A 26,675-nucleotide genomic window follows, 5' to 3' on the forward strand; every position below is an offset into this window, starting at 1 on the left:
CATAAAAGTTAAAGATAAATCGTGGTAAAGACTCTCAAACCAGAACTCATTAGAAGCCATCTAATTGTAATAACAGTTTCACAGAAGAGAGTAACGCATTCTCTGTGACATAGTGCCTGGAATCACTGAAATTCTAGAGAAGACATAGCAGCCTTGGACCCTCAAGGGCTCCAGTGCATCAGCAGAAGGTGAACACCATGGACCCCAGCAAAGGAGCAATGATGTGCAGGCTGAGCCTCAGTGCCGGACACAGGGGGCAGTCACTACTCAGAGCAAGAAGAGGTTATCCAACAGAGAGGACATCAGTGTCCTGCAAAGGTATCAGGACCCAGAGGAAACCCTGTGACTTATTTATAAACACAACTGAAATGTCTTGAGGACTTCCAGATACAATTACTTGAGAAAGTGAAAAGGATATTGCAGGAGGTAGAGTTCCTGAATTGGCAGACAGACACGATACATGTCAAGGCACATTCACACAACCATTCTCAGAGTTCCAAGGATTCTTAACCTGGGTTCCAGGACTCCTAAACAATCCAAAGAAGGATTTAGGGAATAAATGCTTTCAAATTTTTATAAGTAAATCCACAAGTTTTCAAAATTCTATGTGTGTGCCTTTATGGCTATTGTTTCAGAGGAAATGTTCATAATATTCATCATATTGTCAAAGGAGCATGTGACACCAAGAAAGTTAAGAAACTTCTTGCTGCATCTCAAATATACATCTCATTTCTCAGGACTCATGGAGATGGTAAAGGCCTCTGTTGTCCACTCTGAGAACTTTAGAGTTGCTTTCAAAGATCTATGATCAAGAATATTCTGTATCTCCAGAATCTCTGCCCTTGCAATGTCAGAAACTCCCATCCAGGGGCACTGGGTGGCTCAGTCGGTTAAGCATCCGACTCTAGATTTCGACTCAGGTCATGATCCCATAGCTAACAATGCAGAGCCTGCTCAGGACTCTCTCTCTCTCCCTCTCTCTCTGCCCTTACCCAGCTCACACTCTCCCTCACAAAAATAAATAAATAAATATTTTAAAAAGGAAAAGAAAAGAAACTCCCATCCCAGTGATGGGGCCACACTTTCTCTCCTTCCTCCCCCTAGTCTGGTAGCATGGGGCCCAAAAGAATTTGAATGGATCCCAAATGACAATAAATGCAAGTGACAAAAACACAGCCCATGTTTGCATCTTTCTGAACGTTTCATATGAGTTTTCCCCCCAGTGAAAATAGTGGAAACCATAGTTGAGCGAAGGCTGTAAAATCAGGCTCTGTGTATTTAGCAACAAGGACCATCTGGATGGAGAGATAAGATACTAGACTTGCTCTTGTGGGCATTATTTATGGGCAAGGAGGTTTTTTTGTTTGTTTGTTTTTTTAGTGATTTATTAGTTTTATGGTCACAGCAGCTTTGGGTGATAGCGAGAAACGTCCCATTTTCTTGCTGAGCTCTATAGGCACAATTCATGTGCCTTGGACCTAAAATGAGAAGAATAAAAGCTCAAGGCTATGGTTAAACATCATATGATTAAAAGACCCTTTTTCTTCTCTTTTTAATGACCACATTCCAACTCACTTCAGCACTGTTAAGTTGGAGTATTATAAGGATAAATCCAATTAAATACACAAGAGTTACCAGTATGAACCTTAGTCTAGCACCATTGACCTTGTAGTTGTCTCAGTTCTGTTGTCATAACTGCCAAGAGAACAAATTATGAATATAGGCCGCTACCACTGTAAGTAAAATGCACTGCAAAAACAGTTAATTCTGAGATAAATTGCCTAAGGAATCCACCAGATCCCCCATCGTCTTTCCATTGTGTTTACTAATCAAGATTCTAACAAGCACTAAATCAAAATTTCTAGTTTCCAGAGACCTCTCAGAACTTTAAACAGTGCCTTCAAATGCATTTCACTATGCACATTAAAACCTAAAGGAGAATCGATCACTTCAAAAATTATTACCCTGTGATCTATGGTGCTGAGATAATCCAACAAATTTCGGTATTGCATAAAGATACATTTATACCAAAAAGGGGATTTTCAGAGGACATTTCTACTGGTGAAACTAATTTTTAAGTGACAATTATTACTTATTCTGGAGATGCTTAACCACTAATGGTGGGATAATCTCATGATACAACTGCACATTTTTAGAAAGTTAAGCCAAAATTAATCAATCTATCTAATTTCTACTAAGGGGAGAAGAAATGTCCTCTGAAGACCACATTTCCTTATGAGGCTATAAGTTTAAGACAGCAGTATAATTGGAAAGAAATTTATTAAAGGGCTGGAAATTATCCTCAAATTAAAACATTTACAGCCTAAAGCTGTAATTAGGGCAAAGGTAAAGGCAAGAGATTCTCAAAGCAATCTTGGCTGCTTCTGACTGCTCCTTGGATGCCTTCTTTGCTAATTCATTATCTTGATTCCATTGTTAATTATGGGGGCTCCCCAAGGTTTGACAATGATTCTTTCACTTCTTTTTCTTTCCCTCTATTTTATTCATTACCTTCCATGACTTTAACAATTTACATAGAGATTGAGCTAACATTGACTGATGCCCCCTAAATGCTAAGCACTGTCAGGCACTTAAAGAGTTAACTGTTGATTTTATGCAAAGAGCCTAATTCCTCTGATTATTTCTTTCCACTAAACATTCCACCAGACTGTGTTAGCTCTCTCAACAAGCAATGCTGAATGTGGGGCAGGAGGAAGACACCTGGGGGTCGTCAGGCAGGGTTTGCGTCCCAGCCCTGTCGTTAATTAGCTATGTGATCCTGAGCAAGTCGCTTGATCTCTCCCAGTCTCAGTAAAATAAAGATGTTAAACTAGACCAAAAGTTGCAACCTGGTAGTTATTTGGACAAATTCAGGCTTTAGACATATTTGCTTGGCCTGCATAATGATTTTTAAATGTGGAATGTTTGGTAAAATTCTGGATTTCTGGCTTCTCTTGAAAAGGTGGAAGATCTCAGCCTGATTCCTGTGATGGCAATAATTGGCTGCAGACAAGAAGTAGCTGCCCCTCCAGATTTTTCCCTACAATTCCCAGTATCCCCTACTGTGCTACAAGTATTCCCCTTCACCTATTACAAGACTTTACATGACTTGCTTCTTAACCAGAGGGCTGAGGTGAGAACAAAAATGCACTGGTTTGACTTCCATAACTGGAGTTCATTATTTCAGGTCTTCTCCCACCTCATCCAGACCCATAAGCATAACATTTGAAATCTACCTCAAACTCTTCAGTGTTAAATAAACTCATATCTTTTACTGTGGGCTATCCATCTCTTTATAACTTCTGTTTGACCATTTTTGTCATAGCTGAGTCCCAAAGACTTTAGAAACTTGTTTTTAACTCCTTCCATAATTCACTCATAATCACACGCCATTGACACCTTCTCAGAAATTGCAGTTCATTATATCCAAGGCCAATATTCTGAATAAGACTCTCCCTAACCAATTACACTGAAAATAAGAACACCAAATGAATAAAGAAGATGTGGTATATATATATATATCCAATGGAGTATTACTCAGCAATCAAAAAGAAGGAAATCTTGCCATTTGCAACTATGTGGATGGAACCGGAGGGTATGACGCTAAGTGAAATTAGTCAGTCAGAGAAAGACAAAAATCATTATCACTTCACTCATATGAGGACTTTAAGAGACAAAACAGATGAACATAAGGGAAGGGAAACAAAAATAATATAAAAACAGGGAGGGGGACAAAACAGAAGAGACATAAATATGGAGAACAAACTGAGAGTTACTGGAGGGGTTGTGGGAGGGGGGATGGGCTAAATGGGTAAGGGGCACTAAGGAATCTACTCCTGAAATCATTGTTGCACTATATGCTAATTTGGATGTAAATTAAAAAAAATTAAAAATAAAACAAGTTAAAATAAAAAAAACATAGCATAGGAACATAATAAAAATAAAGTGAAACAAATTTTTTATTTTTTATTTTTTATTTTTTTTTTTTTTTTAATATATGAAATTTACTGTCAAATTGGTTTCCATACAACACCCAGTGCTCATCCCAAAAGGTGCCCTCCTCAATACCCATCACCCACCCTGCCCTCCCTCCCACCCCCCATCAACCCTCAGTTTGTTCTCAGTTTTTAACAGTCTCTAATGCTTTGGCTCTCTCCCACTCTAACCTCTTCTTTTTTTTTTTCTTTTTTCCTTCCCCTCCCCCATGGGTTTCTGTTATGTTTCTCAGGATCCACATAAGAGTGAAACCATATGGTATCTGTCTTTCTCTGTATGGCTTATTTCACTTAGCATCACACTCTCCAGTTCCATCCATGTTGCTACAAAAGGCCATATTTCATTTTTTCTCATTGCCACGTAGTATTCCATTGTGTATATAAACCACAATTTCTTTATCCATTCATCAGTTGATGGACATTTAGGCTCTTTCCATAATTTGGCTATTGTTGAGAGTGCCGCTATAAACATTGGGGTACAGGTGCCCCTATGCATCAGTACTCCTGTATCCCTTGGATAAATTCCTAGCAGTGCTATTGCTGGGTCATAGGGTAGGTCTATTTTTAATTTTCTGAGGAACCTCCACACTGCTTTCCAGAGCGGCTGCACCAATTTGCATTCCCACCAACAGTGCAAGAGGGTTCCTGTTTCTCCACATCCTCTCCAGCATCTATAGTCTCCTGATTTCTTCATTTTGGCCACTCTGACTGGCGTGAGGTGGTATCTGAGTGTGGTTTTGATTTGTATTTCCCTGATAAGGAGCGACGTTGAACATCTTTTCATGTGCCTGTTGGCCATCCGGATGTCTTCTTTAGAGAAGTGTCTATTCATGTTTTCTGCCCATTTCTTCACTGGGTTATTTGTTTTTCGGGTGTGGAGTTTGATGAGCTCTTTATAGATTTTGGATACTAGCCCTTTGTCCGATGTGTCATTTGCAAATATCTTTTCCCATTCCGTTGGTTGCCTTTTAGTTTTGTTGGTTGTTTCCTTTGCTGTGCAGAAGCTTTTTATCTTCATAAGGTCCCAGTAATTCACTTTTGCTTTTAATTCCCTTGCCTTTGGGGATGTGCCGAGTAAGAGATTGCTACGGCTGAGGTCAGAGAGGTCTTTTCCTGCTTTCTCCTCTAAGGTTTTGATGGTTTCCTGTCTCACATTCAGGTCCTTTATCCATTTTGAGTTTATTTTTGTGAATGGTGTGAGAAAGTGGTCTAGTTTCAACCTTCTGCAAGTTGCTGTCCAGTTCTCCCAGCACCATTTGTTAAAGAGACTGTCTTTTTTCCATTGGATGTTCTTTCCTGCTTTGTCAAAGATGAGTTGGCCATACGTTTGTGGGTCTAGTTCTGGGGTTTCTATTCTATTCCATTGGTCTATGTGTCTGTTTTTATGCCAATACCATGCTGTCTTGATGATGACAGCTTTGTAGTAGAGGCTAAAGTCTGGGATTGTGATGCCTCCTGCTTTGGTCTTCTTCTTCAAAATTACTTTGGCTATTCGGGGCCTTTTGTGGTTCCATATGAATTTTAGGATTGCTTGTTCTAGTTTCGAGAAGAATGCTGGTGCAATTTTGATTGGGATTGCATTGAATGTGTAGATAGCTTTGGGTAGTATTGACATTTTGACAATATTTATTCTTCCAATCCATGAGCAGGGAATGTCTTTCCATTTCTTTATATCTTCTTCAATTACCTGCATAAGCTTTCTATAGTTTTCAGCATACAGATCTTTTACATCTTTGGTTAGATTTATTCCTAGGTATTTTATGCTTCTTGGTGCAATTGTGAATGGGATCAGTTTCTTCATTTGTCTTTCTGTTGCTTCATTGTTAGTGTATAAGAATGCAACTGATTTCTGCACATTGATTTTGTATCCTGCAACTTTGCTGAATTCGTGTATCAGTTCTAGCAGACTTTTGGTGGAGTCTATCGGATTTTCCATGTATAATATCATGTCATCTGCAAAAAGCGAAAGCTTGACTTCATCTTTGCCAATTTTGATGCCTTTGATTTCCTTTTGTTGTCTGATTGCTGATGCTAGAACTTCCAGCACTATATTAAACAGCAGCGGTGACAGTGGGCATCCCTGTCGTGTTCCTGATCTCAGGGAAAAAGCTCTCAGTTTTTCCCCTTTGAGGATGATGTTAGCTGTGGGCTTTTCATAAATGGCCTTTATGATCTTTAAGTATGTTCCTTCTATCCCGACTTTCTCAAGGGTTTTTATTAAGAAAGGGTGCTGGATTTTGTCAAAGGCCTTTTCTGCATCGATTGACAGGATCATATGGTTCTTCTCTTTTTTTTTGTTAATGTGATGTATCACGTTGATCGATTTGCGAATGTTGAACCAGCCCTGCATCCCACGAATGAATCCCACTTGATCATGGTGAATAATTCTTTTTATATGCTGTTGAATTCGATTTGCTAGTATCTTATTAAGAATTTTTGCATCCATATTCATCAGGGATATTGGCCTGTAGTTCTCTTTTTTTACTGGGTCTCTGTCTGGTTTAGGAATCAAAGTAATACTGGCTTCATAGAATGAGTCTGGAAGTTTTCCTTCCCTTTCTATTTCTTGGAATAGCTTGAGAAGGATAGGTATTATCTCTGCTTTAAATGTCTGGTAGAACTCCCCTGGGAAGCCATCTGGTCCTGGACTCTTATTTGTTGGGAGATTTTTGATAACCGATTCAATTTCTTCGCTGGTTATGGGTCTGTTCAAGCTTTCTATTTCCTCCTGATTGAGTTTTGGAAGAGTGTGGGTGTTTAGAAATTTGTCCATTTCTTCCAGGTTGTCCAATTTGCTGGCATATAATTTTTCATAGTATTCCCTGATAATTGTTTGTATCTCTGAGGGATTGGTTGTAATCATTCCATTTTCATTCATGATTTTATCTATTTGGGTCATCTCCCTTTTCTTTTTGAGAAGCCTGGCTAGAGGTTTGTCAATTTTGTTTATTTTTTCAAAAAACCAACTCTTGGTTTCGTTGATCTGCTCTACAGTTTTTTTAGATTCTATATTGTTTATTTCTGCTCTGATCTTTATTATTTCTCTTCTTCTGCTGGGTTTAGGCTGCCTTTGCTGTTCTGCTTCTATTTCCTTTAGGTGTGCTGTTAGATTTTGTATTTGGGATTTTTCTTGCTTCTTGAGATAGGCCTGGATTGCAATGTATTTTCCTCTCAGGACTGCCTTCGCTGCATCCCAAAGCGTTTGGATTGTTGTATTTTCATTTTCGTTTGTTTCCATATATGTTTTAATTTCTTCTCTAATTGCCTGGTTGACCCACTCATTCGTTAGTAGGGTGTTCTTTAACCTCCATGCTTTTGGAGGTTTTCCAGACTTTTTCCTGTGGTTGATTTCAAGCTTCATAGCATTGTGGTCTGAAAGTATGCATGGTATAATTTCAATTCTTGTAAACTTATGAAGGGCTGTTTTGTGACCCAGTATATGATCTATCTTGGAGAATGTTCCATGTGCACTCGAGAAGAAAGTATATTCTGTTGCTTTGGGATGCAGAGTTCTAAATATATCTGTCAAGTCCATCTGATCCAATGTATCATTCAGGGCCCTTGTTTCTTTATTGACTGTGTGTCTAGATGATCTATCCATTTCTGTAAGTGGGGTGTTAAAGTCCCCTGCAATGACCACATTCTTATCAATAAGGTTGCTTATGTTTATGAGTAATTGTTTTATATATCTGGGGGCTCGGGTATTTGGTGCATAGACATTTATAATAGTTAGCTCTTCCTGGTGGATAGACCCTGTGATTATTATATAATGCCCTTCTTCATCTCTTGTTACAGCCTTTAATTTAAAGTCTAGTTTGTCTGATATAAGTATGGCTACTCCAGCTTTCTTTTGGCTTCCAGGAGCATGATAAATAGTTCTCCATCCCCTCACTCTCAATCTAAAGGTGTCCTCAGATCTAAAATGAGTCTCTTGTAGACAGCAAATAGATGGGTCTTGTTTTTTTATCCATTCTGATACCCTATGTCTTTTAGTTGGCGCATTTAATCCATTTACATTCAGTGTTATTATAGAAAGATATGGGTTTAGAGTCATTGTGATGTCTGTATGTTTTATGCTTGTAGTGATGTCTCTGGTACTTTGTCTCACAGGATCCCCCTTAGGATCTCTTGTAGGGCTGGTTTCGTGGTGACAAATTCCTTCAGTTTTTGTTTGTTTGGGAAGACCTTTATCTCTCCTTCTATTCTAAATGACAGACTTGCTGGATAAAGGATTCTCGGCTGCATATTTTTTCTGTTTAGCACACTGTAGATATCGTGCCAGAAACAAATTTTAAAGAAAAGAAAGGCAAGAACTGGAAATGATGGATGGTAAAATGTGAAAGAAATTTTCTTTCTAAAAATTCTTTAAAAGTCAAATGATTGTTTAAAGAAAAAAATAAAAATGTATTATGGGGAAAAAAATAAACAAAAAAAAAGAACACCAATATTCCTTACAAGTCTATAAAACTTCTAACAACTGAGCACATCTTCTAAAGAAGCAATCATGGATTTCAAGAATCTTTGAAGCAGAAACTACAAGTTGCTAAGAGTCATTTTTTTCATCCTCCCTTAGAAAACCCAAATTTTATTTGGGGTGTCACTCCCTGTGGCCACCTAAAAGACTACATTTCCCAGACACTCTTGCAGCCAGATGGATGTGATCATGTGACTAAGCTCTGGCCAATGTGATAAGCAGAGTCTCACATGGGAATTCTGGGTAATCACTATAAAGGAAACCAAATCAACTGGGGAAAAGCTTCTTTTCCCCTTTGTCCTTCTTCCACCTGCCTGACTACAAAACAAATTGGATGACTGGAACTTCAATACTCATTTTGGACCAAGAGGTAATACCTTTGAGATTGGAAGCCATGCCATTAGATGATAAGAGAAAAAGGAGAGGAGACTGGGTCCCTGATGATCAGAAAGCACTGAAACCACTGTTCAGTGTGTAATATCAACATATGGACTAACTGGTGTTTACTAAATTGCTAAAAAAAATTGCTACTAGTTTTTCCTATTAGCAGCCAAATCTAACTCTAACTGACAAAGGTAGACTCTCTTGTCCAGCTGGCCTACCTTCCTAGTAATCCTTATATTTTCTTTACTTAAACCATGATGACACTTTTTCATAACTGCTTATAATCTACCTCATTTTTGAAGAGTTTCCAAACTAAGAGCATCAAGCCCTTGTCAGCCCTCCTACCCCAGGAACCTCTCTGCCCCTCATATTGTAGGCCTATTTCCTGGCTACTTTCTTAGCACCAAGGCTAAAATGTTTGACCTAATGGATCAGAGTCACAAAGGAGGAAGAGGATCTTAGGGGAAGGGAAAGAGAAGGAGAACTGGAAGGGAACAAGGCAAAAAAGGGCCAAGGAATGGAGAGGACTTCAGTTGCTTCTCAATTTACTGTGGAAGTTATGTTTTGTTTTATTTTGTTTTGACCCAAGATACCTCTCTATCCCCTCAGCACAGAATGAGCCATCAAAAAGAAGAGCTCGGGAGAAATTTCCAAAGAAAAAATTATAATTGAAAGAGGTACTATATCCCCTAGGAGTAGAACAGGAACTTTTCCCAAAGAGCGTTTTTAGTATTCCTAAAAGGCATAAGGTTGACCCTGAGTTTGGAACACATGCTGGGCTTCAGTACAATGCCCAGAACCAACCTCCACTCTCACATACTCCATGGGATGTGTAGAGGAGAAGATCCCTAGGCCTGTCTCTGCCCAGTGAATGACTGAAGTCTTAAGAGTTTACTGATCTCAGTATACACTTGTTTCAACCCCACTCCTCAGGTCATTTTCAGTTTCCCAGAAAACCATGAGATGCATGGTAGTGAGAACCATGAGGTTGCCTTGCCTCTAACTATGTCTTTGCCTTTCCTGTCCTTCTGATCCCATTATGTAGTAAAATCTATTACAGAATCTCTTCCCTTCCCTTTATGCGCACTTGCCAGTCAGATAAAGTCACCTGCCAGCCAGGTAAAAATGTCACAAAGGTCACTACCAAAGAAAGTAAAATAATATAACCATGTCCACAACAGAAAAAGAAAAACTAAAGCACCACTGACCTTAATATATTTATATAGCCACAGGTCAGTTTTGTGAAATTCCTTGAAGCCTCCTCCCCCCTTCCAGTGATTAAAGAGATGGTTTATTTGAGTCATTAAGTTTTCCTGACATCCTCAAGTGGGAAAACACAGTTGCTATATCTTGAAATTTCATCCAGTCTAAAAAAGAGCATCAGGATTGAATATCAAGTATCGGCATGTCCCAACAGGAGGGTAAACCCAGCCCAGAAAGTATGAAGGTGGATGGAGACGGTCACAGATGTAGGCCACAGACGACATCAAGAAGGCTGTCAGCAAGTAGCCAATCCCAACCATTAGACTGAAACTGTCAGTCACTTTTAAAAAATTTTTAAAAAGGGGCACCTGGGTGGCTCAGTCGGTTGAGCGTCCAGCTCCGGCTCGGGTCATGATCTTGCAGTCTGTGAGTTCGAGCCCCGCGTCGGGCTCTGTGCTGACAGCTCGGAGCCTGGAGCCTGCTTTGGATTCTGTGTCTCCCTCTCTCTCTGCCCCTCCCCCACTCGTGCTCTGTCTCTCTCTGTCAAAAATAAACATTAAAAAAAATTTTAATTAAAAAAAAAAAAGGCTACAGAAAATCCAACACAAACTTGTTGAAGCAAAGTAAAAAATAAACTGACTCAGAATTGGCTTAAGACAGCTGTTTAAAAGGACTCAAAAGATGTCACCAGAGACCATGTGGTTCCACCTGTCATCTCGACTTAGCTCTGCTCTCCTCTTCATATTAGCTTCCTTTTTTAACACAGTCACCTCCCAGTGGCCCATAAAGTGGTTGCTGGAGTTTTAGACCTTAGGCCTACCTTACAGCTTCTTAGATCTTAGCCTAAGACTTCAGCATGTGCTTTCTGGCCGAGTCTATAAAAGTGCTCTTTTTCTCGCTCTGATAGACCCTGCTTGAGTAACATGTTTGGCCTTTAACCAATGCAAAGAGCTAGCGAAGCATGGGTCACTTAAAACTGGGTCATGTATTCTTTTCTTTCTTTTTTTTTTTTAATGTTTATTTATTTTTGACAGAGAGACAGAGCATCAGCAGGGGAGGGGCAGAGAGAGAGAGAGACACAGAATCCAAAGCAGGCTCCAGGCTCCAAGCTGTCAGCACAGAGCCCGACGCGGGGCTCAACTCACAGACCGTGAGATCATGACCCGAGCTGGAGTTGGACGCTCAACCGACTGAGCCACCCAGGTGCCCCAGGGGTTCATGTATTCTATACCTGCAAGTGGGGAAGGTGTGGATCCTGGAGAAATCTGGGGTGAGATTACCAAAGAAAGTAAAATCATTAGGGGAGAGCCATGAGTAAACAGGTGCACACAAGCATTTTGGATCCTCGTTACCAAAAAAAGGGGGCACATGTGGACAGGAAACAAAGACAGGAGCACCCAGGAAAGCAGGAGAGAAAACTGATTTCATCAAAATTGGTAACAAGGTTGAATCCTAGCTATTACAAAAGAGGCAGAGATCAGTAGCAGAGTAATAGCAACAAGAGACTTGGATCAAATTCTGTAACTGCCACATGCTGGGGTCAAATCTGTCTTAGTGTCTGGTAATGATATGGTCACGTCATCCTATCTGTGACAAGAGAAACACCTCAGAGAGGCAGGGCCTGACATTCTTCTGCTGAAGAATGGAGTGGGCTTGAGCTGGGTTCAGAGAAAGAAACTTTAGCTTCGCACAGTGTCATTAAATCCTTGGTCTTTTCATTTCCTTGGCAATGTTGAGGATGGGAAGAAAGTGCCCAGCTGCTAAGTTTCCACGACCTGTGGAACAGTCCCCCAAAAAAATCAGTGGCTACATCTAAAGTCTTGAAATTGTGAAAACTATGCAAACTGCCCAAACCACAAACTAGTGACTAAACAAATTAGGCCAAGTGGGTAGGAGACTGACTGAAGGTCTCCATTTGGATTCTGAACTGGTTTCTTACCTTAACTCCTATCAAAAGATGCAATTCAAAAGTGGAAGAGAGAGGGGCCCTCACGGAAAGGCCTTGTGTGTCAGCCGGAGGCTGCCTAATAGATGATGACAGCCTGATGCCTCTCCTGGAGAGCATCATGACAGGTCTGGGTACTTGAAATCATTAGCTGCCAGAGGCGAGCTTCCAAGCAGCGATTGCCAGGCATGGACAAAACAGAGACTCATGTGAGCAGGCAGCATGCTAAGCCCCCCAAACAGCAACCGAATAGGCAGGGAAGGGGGGAGGTGTGGTGTCCAGATCCTGACTTCACACAAAGCTCATGTTTAGCATAAGCAACTGTATGGTTACTACCAGTAGAGCTCTAATAAGAACTGTCAGGGGCTCCTGAGTGCCTCACGTGGTTGAGCATCCAACTCTTGGTTTCGGCTCAGGTCATGATCTCATGGTTTGTGAGATTGAGCCCTGCATCAGGCTCTGTGCTGACAGCGCAGAACCTGCGTGGGAGTCTTTCCCTCTCTCTCTCTGCCCCTCCTCCACTCATCACTCTCTCTCAAAATAAAAAAATGTTAAAAAAAAACTGTCAGAGGTCTTGTTTTCCAGGGCCGTTCTTAACTGTACCTCTGTCCTTGCTGGACCAAATTCTCCAATGTTCCCTGTGTCAAGGCTGGTGTTTGTTCTTATGGGTAACTGATGACTGTGCTTCTTCCCACAGCTCTACATGGAAGGTCTGAATTCCATTCTAACAAACTTATTTGTAATTTAATACCCTCATTCTAACTAGATTTAGTTTTATATCCCTAGATGGGTTTGAAAAAACAACAGCATTTTTTTTCTAAATCTGAGTATATGCTATAACAAATGCACCAGCATTCGTTATCCAAATATTAATTTCCTGCCAAGCTTGAAGTCGGATTCTGTTTCCATAATTTCTTTACAAACTCAAATTATTTAGTACATACATTGATTAAAACATTAAGGTACGTAGTGACATTTAATTTGAATGTGTTTATTGTGTTTATGCCACTAAATATTCATTCAAGACACAAAGAGAAAATGAGATGATTCTTGCACCTGCAAAACAATTGGAGAAGTGCCAGTGACTTTCTTTGCTCTTTACCTGAGGATCTATGACCATCATCTGCATTTTCTTCCCTATTGTGTGTGAATTCTGGAATTGGTCCCTTCTGAGGCTGGGTAACTGTCATGAGCCACTCAAGTCAGTAGCGAGACCTCAGCATTGAATCGTGCTTGCTGTCAGCCTCAGCACAATGCCAGTCAGGCTCCTGAGAACCATAAACAGGCTTGGTCCCTGGTAGGTCCCCACAGAATGAATCTCAGGTTGGCAGTGTGCCCTAGTCCTCTACTCTGCTCAAGTACAAGTATTGCCCCCTCGCCCTCTCCAGTCCCCGAGGACTCGGTTTTCCTACCTGCAACCAGAGTTCCTCGCTGTTCTCCAAAGGCTTCCTCCTGGACATTTCATTGCTTTGTACCACCTGCCTGTCAATATATTCTTTTAGACCGGTTGGAGGCTTCTGCCTTGGTAAGACACCACCTGTCGCCACTTGCCATTTTTAACACGTAATGCACATTCTGATGCACCCACCTGACTAGACCCTTCCAGCTTCCCTGAAGCTTGGCCAGGGCCTGCCCTAACCATGACCATGAAGGCTTCCCGTCCCGGCCACTTCACTACATACAGTTCTGGCTTGAACTTGGCAGATACTCAGTGGAGGTATTTATTTGTTTTGGTTTTGTACCCTCAAATAATTGAAAATGGGAAAATGGGAATCTCGCTGTAAGCCTGGATCTGTGCAGTACAGCTAAATACCTGGCACCAAGTATTATTTTTGTCTTTAGACCATAAAAGAACACATCAGTTTATTTCTTGTCCAAACACTAATTTCCCCACCATCCAGATGAGAATTCTCCAGCTTTGTCACTGAAAGAGCCCTTTTTCAGAGGAGAATATATACATCATGGGTCAGACTTGCTTCCCCATGAGCTGTCTTGAATTCCAGTGTTCTATCTTAAAAATAAATACAAATTTAGCTTTTATCTCACCATAGATAGATAGATAGATAGGTATGGTTATAGATAGACATATATAGATAGATATAATTTTATCTATATATACGTGGATAAAATACATTGATATTGCATTTAAGAATATTTAATTATATCCCATCAAGTAGAAACAGTAGCCACTGTAAGAATATGGACTTAGACTGTTCTGTGGGTTCATACACTTTCAATACACAGGTACATCCATGTTCCCCAGCACATACTCAGACCCTAGTCTGATAATGCATGTAGATGTAAACTGAAGTTAATATATTTTCAGAAGAAAATCGTATGATCTATGGGATTCAATATAAATATGTTTCACAATGCCTGCCATCTTTAGGCTTCTTAAAAGTCTACCTTACTTTTTCTTTCTCCATGTCCCCTATAAAATCGGACATCTGTGTTTCCCTCAGAATGTTGTGAAGCTGAAAAGCTCCTATTTTTCCTTTTAAAAGGAAAATGGTAATTCCCAGCTACCTCAAATAAGACAAAATACATGATACAATTTTTAGTCCTAACCTTACTGAAAACACATTAAATTCACATATTAACTCTGGGTCTACATTCATATCTGTAATTAGTAATATAAATACAAACTTTTTTCTCTCCCTTTTACTATTTCATCTCTGGCCTCTATATCTTTCAGAGGGAAAAAAAAAACTAAGCATAACATATTTGTCATAAAGGTCAATTTTACTTACTTAGATTAAGATACCTTTTGGTGCCTAGTAATAAGGAAAACTGTATGGAGAGAGAGAGAGCGAGAAACAAACAGACTGTTAACTATAGAGAAGAAACTGATGATAACCGGGGGGTGGAGGATAGGGGGTGGGTAGGGAGATGGGTGAAACAGGTGATGGGGATTAAGTGTATACTTAGATGATGAGCACTGAGTAGTGTATAGAATTGTTGAATCATATATTGTACACCTGAAACTACCATAACACTACATATTAACTATGCTGGAATTGAAACATAAAGAAAATGAAATACAGTAAAATGATCTTCAAGTAGATAATACAGTCCAAAAAAAAATGTTACTTTTATGAGAATTTGATGGACCTTTACACACAAGACTTAAACCAAATGCCAGTGGTCCTGGGAGCTCAGTCCTTTAAAAAAAGAAAAGGCAGGTTTATTACACAGTAAAGTTTCACAGAACAGTAGCGTTTATTACAATGTGGGAAGAAAGGATAGCGATCAGAATGGCGGATTTCACAATTCAGAAGATCATAGTCCTGGAGGAGCCTTCGGGTCTTTTTTGGCTTCGCCGTGTCCTCGGGTATTGGACACAACCCCCTTTGCAAGAAAGAGAAGAGAGGAATAAAGGCTTCTTTGAAAAGCAGTGATAACAGGATCCCTGGAGGATTTCTGAGCTCTTGAAACAATGTTCATGGCAACACCATGACTCTGCTTCCTGCTTTGGCGAAGGTTGCTGGGATATGAATTATGGGTGAAGCGGTGGAGCTATGTGCAAGTTCCTGTTAAAATGTGATTTCCCAAACTCAGGAATGCAGTCGATCGTTGGTTATATCAAAATAGTGCTTTAAAAGGTGCCCTACAAAGGAGCTCAGTACATGCAATACGCATCAATCAGCTTTGCTTTTACAAGTGGTCACACAGGGGGAAATACAGGGAAGATTCCATCATCCTCAGGTTAAAGACCCAGAAATGTCTACAGAATTTGGTATCTCACCAATGGTCATAATATCAGACGATGTCACCAGAAGTGATGTATGGAAATTGCTTCTCAGATCACTATTCAATCATCCATATTACTCCACTACGCATTTATCTTTAAATGGTAATAAATCTAGTTAATGCCTTCTTTACTCTTATAACATTCCTCTCCCATCCCAAATTATGGCATGTTTTTCTTCCATAAAAGTGCATTCTCTAAAAAACAAACATACAAACCTGAAAAACAGACAGCAGGGGGGAAATGTATCAAATAGGCATCTTAAATAGATATTGACTATCTGCATCTGTCTTTGAGAGTACTTTCGATGTGTGGTTTTGTGTTCTCTGATTCTCTCAATTCTCAGTTTCCAGCAACGGTAATATCGACTCAACAACACGTTTTGGGGGACAAATACTAAATAGTAACCCCTTTATTCTTCAGCATAAAATCAGTTTGAGCATATGTGCTCTTCCAATTCTAAAGCCGAAAGTTTCTCCAGCACCACTTTTGACATCAACACGTTTTTACAGCATCAAGATAACACACTGTTCACAAGCCATTCTTTCAAATCTTTTCTTACTTAGCAACTTCAGGACTGATGGTATAATTTCCAGGGCTTAATCTGGACTTCCCACAGTTTGGAAGATTATATTAAATTTGTTGGCCGATTGCAATTCTTTATTGAATTAGTTACTAAAAGTTACATACCTTCTCTTGCAAATGACCTGGAAGCTGGCAATGGTGGCAAATATACAATGACAGTCCCTCGTGACATGTGAATTGTTCCTACAAGCCCGTCCAAGCTTGGGAGGAGCAAAGGAACCTCTATCCAAAAGAGTAGTAGTTTCCACGACATAATCATACTACCTGGGATTTGACAATTATCTGCATTCACATTCTCATTCAGTGCTGCAACACACTATGATATGTATTTTCAAAGGCATTTACATGACATATGGTATTACCAGTATCAGTAATGTGGCTGAATGACCCTGAGATGAACTGATACCATCTGTATATGGGTAAATTCTTCCATGCACATGAAACATGTCCTAAGGTTTGGTCCTCTTATTGTTGGTCACCTCGTTTCTTTTGCTAGAAATCAAACAGACCATCTCGATTTCAGAAACTATGCTCCAAAACAGATGTGAAGATAATTTGTTGGGGCTATATGCAAAGTGACAGTGTTTTGTTAATGGACTGTTAGCTACAGATATCTTCTACAGAGGACTGACTAGCCTCCATCTGGCAAAGCTTTCTCTGTTTTTGTTAAGTGCGATAGACAGAATTTCTAATGGAGGGGGCCCCTGGGAAAGAATGCAGGGGGCCCTGGGAGCAGAGAGTAGATCCTGGCTACCAGCCAGTAAGGAAACAGGAATGTCAGTCCTACAATGGCCAATAATGGATTCTGCTGACAAATGGAAGTGGATTCTTCACCAGTGCCTCTAGATAAGAGCCCAGACTGGCCAACACCTTGCTTTTGGCCTTGTGAGACCCTGAGCGGAGGACCCAGTTGACCCCACAAATATTTTGATCCACAGACTGTAGGTGTTGTTTTAAGCCAGCATATTTGTGGTGACTGTGATGGCGGCAATAGGAAACCAGCACGGGCAGACCACCTGTGCCGCAGCGGGAGAGGAGGGAACATCCTGTCCAGTCAGTCAGTCTGAAGACGCAGAGCAGCCCAGGTGACTGAAGGTGTCCAACTCGTAGAGGTAGAGATAGCAATGTAACCACAGCCATCTGTATATACCATGAAGAATTTGTAGGGTTTTATAGGGTTTCTCTTTTTTTAGGAAAGAAGTACATCCTTGTTCTGCACCTGAATTTTTAAGGGGATACCATTATTTAAAAAGAATTATTCTGGTTTCAGAGCCGACAAAGTCAAAAATCCTTAAGATCCATACCAAAATGGTTTGGTAGAAGGCCATATTTTTGGCGAACTCGGCATATGTAAAATTCAACATATCATATGTCATGGCAGGTATTTTCCCATTTTCTCAATGATTTATATCAATTTAGTTTACTAGTATCTCCTTCTTCCACCCAGTGTCACCCCAACAACAATTATTCCCTTTTCCAGAAGGGCAAACATTTGTCCTTATTCATCCAGCATAAATTAAGTGGCCCCTATTAGGTGTCAAGACATTTTATTAGGAACTGGAGATGATCAAAGCTGAACAAGATTAAATCCCTTCTTATAAGGAGATTAAGAAATGCAGTGTGGAGGACCCCAAACCAGAAAACACTCACTTACTGAGCTGTCACACATCTTGAGGAAAAACCTAGAAACTGGAAACTGTAAGATAAACAGTTTGCAGAGGTCCAAGATGTCACAGCACACAGAGAGAGCAGAAAACTCCATACCATGAAAGATACTGTGTATTTATTTAATTTTTTAGCTCATCTTTAAAGCAGAACTCTGGCTATAGAAATGGTAGAGAGCTGTGATGAACACGTTTAATAAGTGAAAAACACAGGTGAGAAAAATACCAAGCGTTACAATTTCATCTGCACAAATCTTAGACCAGTCAAGAGGAAAAATCAATCAGCAGGCATTTGATCTGTGTTTTCTTGATACCATTAGTTCTGTCACTAATCCAGCATCCTGTGAATTGGGGTTTGTTTTTCTTACTTGCGTTATTAATTTATTAGTGTAAATTTACACCTGTCAACATAGATTTACAGCAGTGGAACTACCTCCCACAAATATTATAGTCTTCAAGGACACACAGTTAAGAACACTTAAATTGCTTTACCTCTTGCTAATATAGTTGAGCTCCACTTAGATGAAAAGATAAACGGCCAGAATTTTTCTGCTAGGAAAATTATTCGGTAATAATTCTGATTTTTTTTTTTTTATTTTCCTCCTGGCTTTTCTTAAAAGTTCTAAAGTTATTTTCATCTATGAATCACTGCTTCATCTATGAATCACTGGCTCATCTATGAACCAATGCCAACCTAATGATGATACTAATTCTGTCCACATGGGGATACCGCAGAAAAGAGAGCTCAATTTCACCCCTTATTTTGCAGCAGGACTTCCGTACTTTACAGTCACCTTCACTTACATTCTTTTCATTATTATTATAGCAGATGAAGCTCTTAGCATTGCAGGCTTATAAAAAATGGAATTCACGTGCTTGGGACTGTGTGGTAAAGGGCAACTGATTAGGAGGGGAACCTCCTGCTCACAAAAAGCATTCAAGGTTGCGTTTAAAAAAAATTGTTTTTTTTTAAGTGGGGGGGTGGTGCCTGGGTGGCTCAGTCAGTTAAGCATCCGACTTCTGCTCAGGTCATGATCTCATGGATCGTGGGTTCAAGTCCCGTCCGTGTAGGGTTCTGGGCTGACAGCTCAGAGCCTGGAGCGTGCTTCAGATTCTGTGTCTCCTTTTCTCTCTGCCCCTTCCCAGCTCATGTTCTGTCTCTCTCTGTCTCTCAAAAATAAGTAAATGTTAAAAAAAAAATTTTTTTTAAAGAAAAAAAGAAAGAAGAAGAAGCATTCAAGGTTGCCCACAGCAGAAAACCAGACTTCATGTGTCTGTAGACTACCTTCCCTTCAATCGCTGCTCACCTAGGAGGACACAAACCCAGGACCTCATCATCTCTTGCCTAGATAATTCCAACAGTCTCCTAACTGCCCTCCTGTCTACTCTTCAAATACCTGCCAAGTAATTCCCCTATCACTTACAGCCTTAAACAGGATGTTTTGTTTTGGATTGCAATGTGCCCTTGCTTAAAATCTTTCCATGGCATGAGAAATGATAAATGAAATCCAAACTCAGTAAGTATTCAAGAAACTCATGTCCTGGTCTCTGCCCACCTCACCCTCTAGCCTCTTCTCTGGGTCTCCCTCTTGCCCTTTTCTTTTTCAGTTTTTTGTTTTGTCTTGTTTTTTGTTTTTGTTTTTCTTTTGAGACAGCGAGTGGGGAGGGGGCACAGAGAGAGGGAGAGAGACAATCCCAAGCAGGCTCTGTACTGTCAGTGTGGAAATGGATGCAGGGCCCAGTCTCAGGAACCTTGAAATCATGGCCTGAATCGAAATCAAGAGTCAGATACTTACCCACTTAACCAACTGAGCCACCCAGGCATCCCTCTCTCTTGCTCTTTTTATTCGAGATCTAACCCACCCTGAGAGCTATTTACCATTATGTGCCACACCCGGCTGCATTTCCTAGCTTGGTGACTTCTTTGTGCCTGGGATGTTTTCCCTTTTGAGCCTCCCCCTGGTCCAACTATTCCAGGTGCCTGACAAACACCTGGTCATCTGAAGAAATTGAAGTTTCATCTCTCTACAAAACTTTTCCCGTTCCCCACACCCTTACCCCAATCTCGACAGGCACAAAAGACCATCCCCTTCCTTTGCATCACCTGAGTATCCCCTGTAGAGTCCCATCAGCCTCCCTGTAATGGGTTAGGAAACATCTTGCTTCTCAAGTCTGTAACTCTGTGTCACACTCCCATAAGGCAGAGGCCAGGCCCTCTTTGTGTCTCCTGGAACTGCCTTTGAGGACATTGAAACATCACTGGGACTAGAAAACCTACACGTGCAACAGCTGCAAATACCAAGCAACTGTGTTTGATGACGTGCTAAGGAACGTATATCTTCCCCGAAGCACCCAGAATGCCCTAAGAAGTCACGTGGCATGTTGGGAAGCGTTCTGCTGTCAGACAGACCTGAATGCACACTCTGACCCTTTACCTCTGACCCTGTGACCATGGATCCGTCAGGTCCTTTCCCTGTGCTGAGCCAGGATAACAGCGCCCACCTCACAGAGTACTTGTGTGAAGATCAGATGAGATATGTGAGAACCCAACACAGCAGGTGCTAAGAAAATATCCATTTTTGCCCCTTTTCTCTGAGAAGTGACAGCGATTATATGTGCTAAATGACTCAAGCACAGCTTCTTAAAGAAGGTGAGATTTGAGCTTGACCTTTAAGCCAGGAAGATTTTGGATGGCTTTTGATAGAAAGCACCATCCATACATGGAAATAGCTCACCACAAAGGTTCTGACCTGTGTCAAGCTCTTCCCAGATGTACCCAAGATGCCGAGTCGGTCCCATAGTTCAGCCCCTTGTTGCAATGTGAAAGTAATCATACAGGAACATAACCCAGCTTCAAAATCCAAGAATAGTTCAAATTAGAGAGGAGACATAAAATCAGCTTATGTACTTAGGAGAGACCCATTCTTCAGTGAAAGAATGTTCCAAAAAATGATGTTGAGGAGCATGGGGCTATTTACTCCTTTGTACAAAAGTAAGCATTATGCTACCAGACAGCAAGGCTGGCATGACAACATCTACTGACATTTAAACAAACACAGAGTTGGTAATTTTTTCCAGGTGTGGATGGTTTAAATGTTACAGAGAAGTCTAAAGCAATCTCCTCTACTTTTATGGTTAAGTGTTCAAGATGCATCTTTTTTTTTTTCCTTTTTACATCTGAATGTCTTCATGGCTGAAGGGAGGCCAGCATGGCCTAGAAAACAATTTGCAATGATGTGTAAAGTAGTTACATTTTCCAATAAGTCTGGCTGCTCAATTATTCCACCCATATTAATAGCTCTTGTGGCATTTGATGTGTGAGAGTCTCAATCCAATCACCCACTTCAGCTGGAGGAGAGCAAGCGCTACCCAAATGGGCTATGGTCCAAGTGTGAAGTTCATTACAAGCTCCAGCCTTTGTCCTGACCGTTTGCAGCAGCAGCTTGCTGTCACTGAGAAGGGGCACTGTCGGCAGGCTGGCCTGCTATCTGTGATGCGACTTCATTTCGCTTCAGATCTGCAGCTAGGTTTGTGCTATCAGAAAAACCAAAGTAATTGATTTCTTTCTACCTCTGTTGAGATAAGTGGAACAATGTGTAATTTGGTTTAGGTAAAAAAAAAAAAAAAAAAAAAAAAAATCCAGATTGTAGGAAGAGGTTTAAAGAAGGAGATAGAGACACAAACGGCAGTTTTCACAGTACCTTGATCATAGTGGGAACTTAATTTAAAGAGAACTACAAAGAATTGAAATAAAAAATCCAAATATAAGAACAGAAGTGAAGGAATGAAATGTTGCAATACTTGTTTTTCATACCATTCCTGTTGGGTTTTCTCAAGTATGGTCAACCTCCATTGACTGAGCTGTGTTCCCTGTCTCTAAAATCTAATCTGCACACAGTATCCACAGTGATTCTTTTTAAAAAACCTTTTTTAAAGTTTGTTTCTTTTTTGAGAGAGAGAGACAGAGCACGAGTGGGGAAGGGGCAGAGAGAGAGACACAGAATCCGAAGCAGGCTCCAGGCTCTGAGCTGTCAGCACAGAGCCCAAAGCAGGACTGGAACTCACAAACCAGGAGATCATGACCTGAGGTGAAGTCTTAGGTTCAACCAACTGAGCCACCCAGGCGCCCCCACAGCACTTCTTTTTAAATGTTAAGTCAGATCCTATCATTTCTTTGTTCATAGCTCTAAAGGCTTCCCACCTAACTCAGCATAAAATCTAAATGCTTCACCAAGGCCCTCAAGCCTCTCCTGAGTTTTCCAGCTTCACCCCACCACCCTCCTGAGCTTACTCCAACTCTGAACAGGAAGCCCACTCCTGCCTTGGGCTTTGCACATGTTCTTCCCTTCTCCACCCCACCCCAGCCCCTCGAAGCCTTCCTCTTTGAGCAGGTCTGCTCAAATACCATCAACTCAGGTGTCACCTACCCAAATGTCACCTTCCCTGACCACCACATCTAATGTACAAGCTCCATCACTGTTTACCCCCTTGCCCTGCTTTCTTCTCAGCAGTTGTCATTACCACACATTAAATTCTTTGCCTAGCCGCTCATCAGTTTATCTGTCTTGTACATTAGACTGGTAGCTACAAGATGGGGGATGTTGTACCCCAGAGTCTGGAATCTTGGGTGCCACAGTACAGATAATAAATGTTACAGAAGTGAGGGAGAAGAAGAAGGACAAGAAGAATGCTCCCCTATCTTTCTACTAAAATGTTTGTATCTTTGTTCCCCAAGTAACTAGACGCAGGACTGTTTGGTCAGCAACTACTTATCTCTGTTGATCCAACTGCTAGAGATCATAACACCAGGGAATGCATGCACTTTGGAACCAGTGAGACCAGAATTTAAATCCCATCCCCATCACCACATTGCTTTTTGACTTTGGACAAGTTTTTCAACCTCCTGATGGAATTTTACAGTTGATAAAACTTTAAACACTCACGAGTATTGGGCTAGGCACTGGTGATTCCTCTGCAAAATTATTACAAGAATTAAATTAGGTAACTTCCATTAAAACTAACTTGACCCCCCCAAAAGCATAATTGATCAATATTAGCTCTCTGTCCCTTCTACCCTCCACACCATCCTCCCAGTGGTCTTCCATGGTATTCTGCCCAATAAATGCACCCGAGATAAGCAAAAATAAAAGGCTGCTATGAGTCTGTGAAAACCAACAGTGAACAAACAAGATAACTCAGATGAAGGTACATTGAAAATGGTAACACGGCATACAAATAAATTGCAAGAATTACCATTCCTGTCATCAAAACAACTTATCTTAGAGCCAGTTTTCTGCATTGTGAACTTTTAATCAAGCAGACTAGCTTGAAGAAAATCCAAGTAAAGAGGACTCGGGGATAAAGAATAACCCAATTGAAGACAAAACAGGGAAAGAAGAGGATGAGTTTCAAGTAATGGCCATGCATGAGAAAGCACTTGGGAATAGCAGGGTCTGAGTGTCAGGGTCCGACTGGCAAGAGGCTTCAGTAAGTGCTCCGCGAGACTCACAAAGACTAGAGTTTCCATCTTTGCAGGAGAAGGAAGAGAAGCAGGTAACACTACAGGTTCCTTTGTGGCCATCTTTCCTGCTGCTCTGGGGCCACCATCAAGCATGGGGAAGAATGAGCCACATGATACTGTGGAAATCATCTCACCGGTTAGCAGAGGGGAGTAAAATACAAGCAATGGAAGATCTCAGCTCACATTTATCATCAGCCAAATGGACTCTTCTTGAATCACCTCCCTCAAGCACATAGAGCTGCAGGGAAGGGAGCTAATATTTTCCCATATTCCTGCAATAAGCTGGATCTTGTGCTAGACACCATCACATACATTATCGCATTTTTATTTTCACAATAATCCAAGGAAGCTTTATTATCCCCATTTTCCAAAGGAAACAAAATGAGACTTGGGAAGCTACTGGAAATATCAAAGCTGGAAAATAGCATTTTGCTCCAGCTCTGTAAAAACAAGAGCCAACTCATCCCTCTCATTTGTAGAAGAGTGCTTTATAATTTCTGAAGTGTTTTCATGAACAAAACCATGACCTTCACACACACCTTGAGAGGCAAATAATACCATATTATTATTCTCACTAAATAATGAAAGGAGCCAAGGCTCAGAGTAATTGAGTGATTTGTCTAAAACTGCAGAGCCAGTAAGTGGCAGAAGTGGGATTTGGATCCACTTTCCTAATTCTAAGACCAGTGCTCTGTCTACTATGATTCTCTACTTTTCAGAAGATTACTAGGTTTGTTTGAGGAAACCCTTTGTATTTTGAATCTGCGCTGGCAAAGAACACAGTTTTCAGCTAAAACTAAGTAAGAGGTCAACCTCCATGAATTACTTTGGGTAACAAAAGCTATTGATACCTCAAAACCTCAGACTCAGCACTATAAATCTTACTTCTTACTTAGGTAAAAGTCCAACCAAGTACCCTTCGCACCTGGTAATTTAAGGATCCGGGCTCCATTCATCCTTACTTGGGCCTCAGAATCCTGTTACCCAGGCAGAAGGGAAAGAAATAGGCCCACACCATGTCAGCTCTATTCCACCAAAGACCTACTCATTGAGCTAGTCATCCGGGCCATTCCTGGATTCGAGTGGGCCAAGTAGTCTAGGAGCAATTCTGTGTTGCATGGAAAGGAGAGCATGAATTGTCAGTGAATAACTGGTCAACTCTATCACACCCTACTAACGCAACCAATGAAGGGTAAGTAACTGTAAGATAATTCCTTAAAGTCAGAGGTCAACTTAGACTGTTCTGCATAGCCACAAGTATTTTTTTTATTATTTTTAATTATTTGCTGCTACTATGTGTTCTTTTGAATAATAACAAATAAATGGGCACTTGTCCCCAAGGACAGTGGATTCTTATCCATCAAGGAGTCTGAGATTACCTAGGATGCATGCTAAAAAAATACATAGATTTCCCACAGCCAAATGCGGAGGTATTTTCACAAGTGATTCTGACGCCACAGGCCCACAGACCATACTCTGTGAAATATCGACTTACAACCACAGTTATTTCATGACTGGTGGCTACACAATGGCTGCTTAATGTTAGATTGGAGAGAGGAGAAATGCATCAGTCTTCTGACAGCCCCCTCACAAAACCTCAGAAGAAGTCAGCTCTGGGAAGGAGCAGGAAAACTATGTGGTTTCAGATTTTCACATCCAAGCAACACCCACTCCCACAAAGGGTTTGTTTTGCCAACCAGGTTCTATTTTCTGGTCTCCTTGACAATGCAAAAGCAACCAGGCCCTTCACAGAGACTCGCTTCCTTTAAATGGCAGGAGTTGCCTCACAAGGGCAAAGGAGACAAAGATTGATTGAGTGGATCTAAGACCTAGAAAAAAATAACATCCATATTTAATAACTTCTATTTTGCCTACAACACTGGGACTCTCTCTGGAATGGGCAAAAACCAGGGTAGGTGGTATGGGCCATGCTCAAGCTATGAAACCAAGTTGCTGCTCATTAACCTTGCATAACATGACATCTGATTCTTCCTTAACATGGACAACAAATCACATCTCATATCAAGAGGTTGCCCCAGAAGCCTTCAAACTATTTTAAGCCCAGTGCTGTGTCCCAGAAATCATTCTGAATGTTATCGACAGCGATCCTGAGGAATTCAAGAACAGTCAGTCAAAGCAAGTAATTCAAAATACTTTCCACTTTTGGTGTCTTGAAAAGAGCTTTTTATTGGAAAAACAGAAAAATAAGTTAAGATTTAGAATGCTTGGCTTCATCCTGATTGCCAGGTTTTACAATTGTTTATTGAGCTAGATAGGATAAAAGAAAGAGACATGTTCAGGGAGCTCCTGAATGTGAGCTGGGACAGGTGGCTGGGGACAAAGTTAAGCCAATGTAATTGATCAGACCTGCAGCAGAGCCCAGCAACTGTGGGCGGGGGAGAGCAGGGAGTCATGATGTGGGTACACATCCCCACCTACTCGGGGGTCTCCTTGAGTGTGACCCTTTAGATAAGGTATCTTAGGAACACTGGAGGGTAACCCAGCAAGAGATGCACACCATCCTCAGAGCCCTGGCAAACTCCCAATTCTCAAACATAATGAATCAAATTATTGTCCATGAACTTCAAGCTCCCTGACTCCTTTGCCTCTGCACACCTCCAGTACTCACAGCCATTACTCTCTCAACGTGTCTTGAAGCTCTAATCAGACAACCCTCCCGCCACGTTGCTTTTCTGCTGCTCTGTCTCTCACATACCCGACCTACTCACGTCACCAAGCTTCCCTCTTCTTTCATAAGATATTCCCAGGCCTTCATTTACTAGGCATAGTGGGTTATCTGCCTATTATGGTCATTATCACCCTCCAGATCAGTGACTCCAAGGTCCACCTTGCTTCCTCCATCTCCTTCGCACCTTCCACAACCACAGCACAGCCATGTTGGGCAAAATCTCCCACCAGTCCCCTCCAATTGTCCCAGTCACCCCAGATTCAGGCATTGCTGTTGTTTCCCTGCACTGGTTTCTGTCTGTGTTTCCCACCTCCAATATCTGCCTGTTCCAATCTACCCTTCAAACTATGCCCGGTTTACTTGGCAAATAAGTAACCTTTAACATTCTGATCCTGAAGAACTCATGCTATTATGATTGTATTAATGATCCCAATTTTTCACCTGTCCTTGAATCTACATGTCATGTT

The 26,675-nt window shown here is 41.0% G+C and overlaps 1 protein-coding gene across 1 annotated transcript in view; it reads right to left on the bottom strand.

Annotated features, from left to right (window-relative positions):
- Positions 1–15,156: 15,156 nt before the first annotated feature.
- The window catches only part of DTWD2 (DTW domain containing 2), a 379,651-nt gene continuing 368,132 nt past the window's right edge, over positions 15,157–26,675 (bottom strand). The window contains exon 10 of the transcript XR_006200975.1: positions 15,157–17,553. The gene's annotated coding sequence lies outside the window, so the exon portion shown is untranslated. The remainder of the gene's footprint in view (positions 17,554–26,675) is intronic.

Source organism: Panthera leo, chromosome A1 (assembly GCF_018350215.1).
Source record: "Panthera leo isolate Ple1 chromosome A1, P.leo_Ple1_pat1.1, whole genome shotgun sequence".
NCBI lineage: Eukaryota > Metazoa > Chordata > Mammalia > Carnivora > Felidae > Panthera > Panthera leo.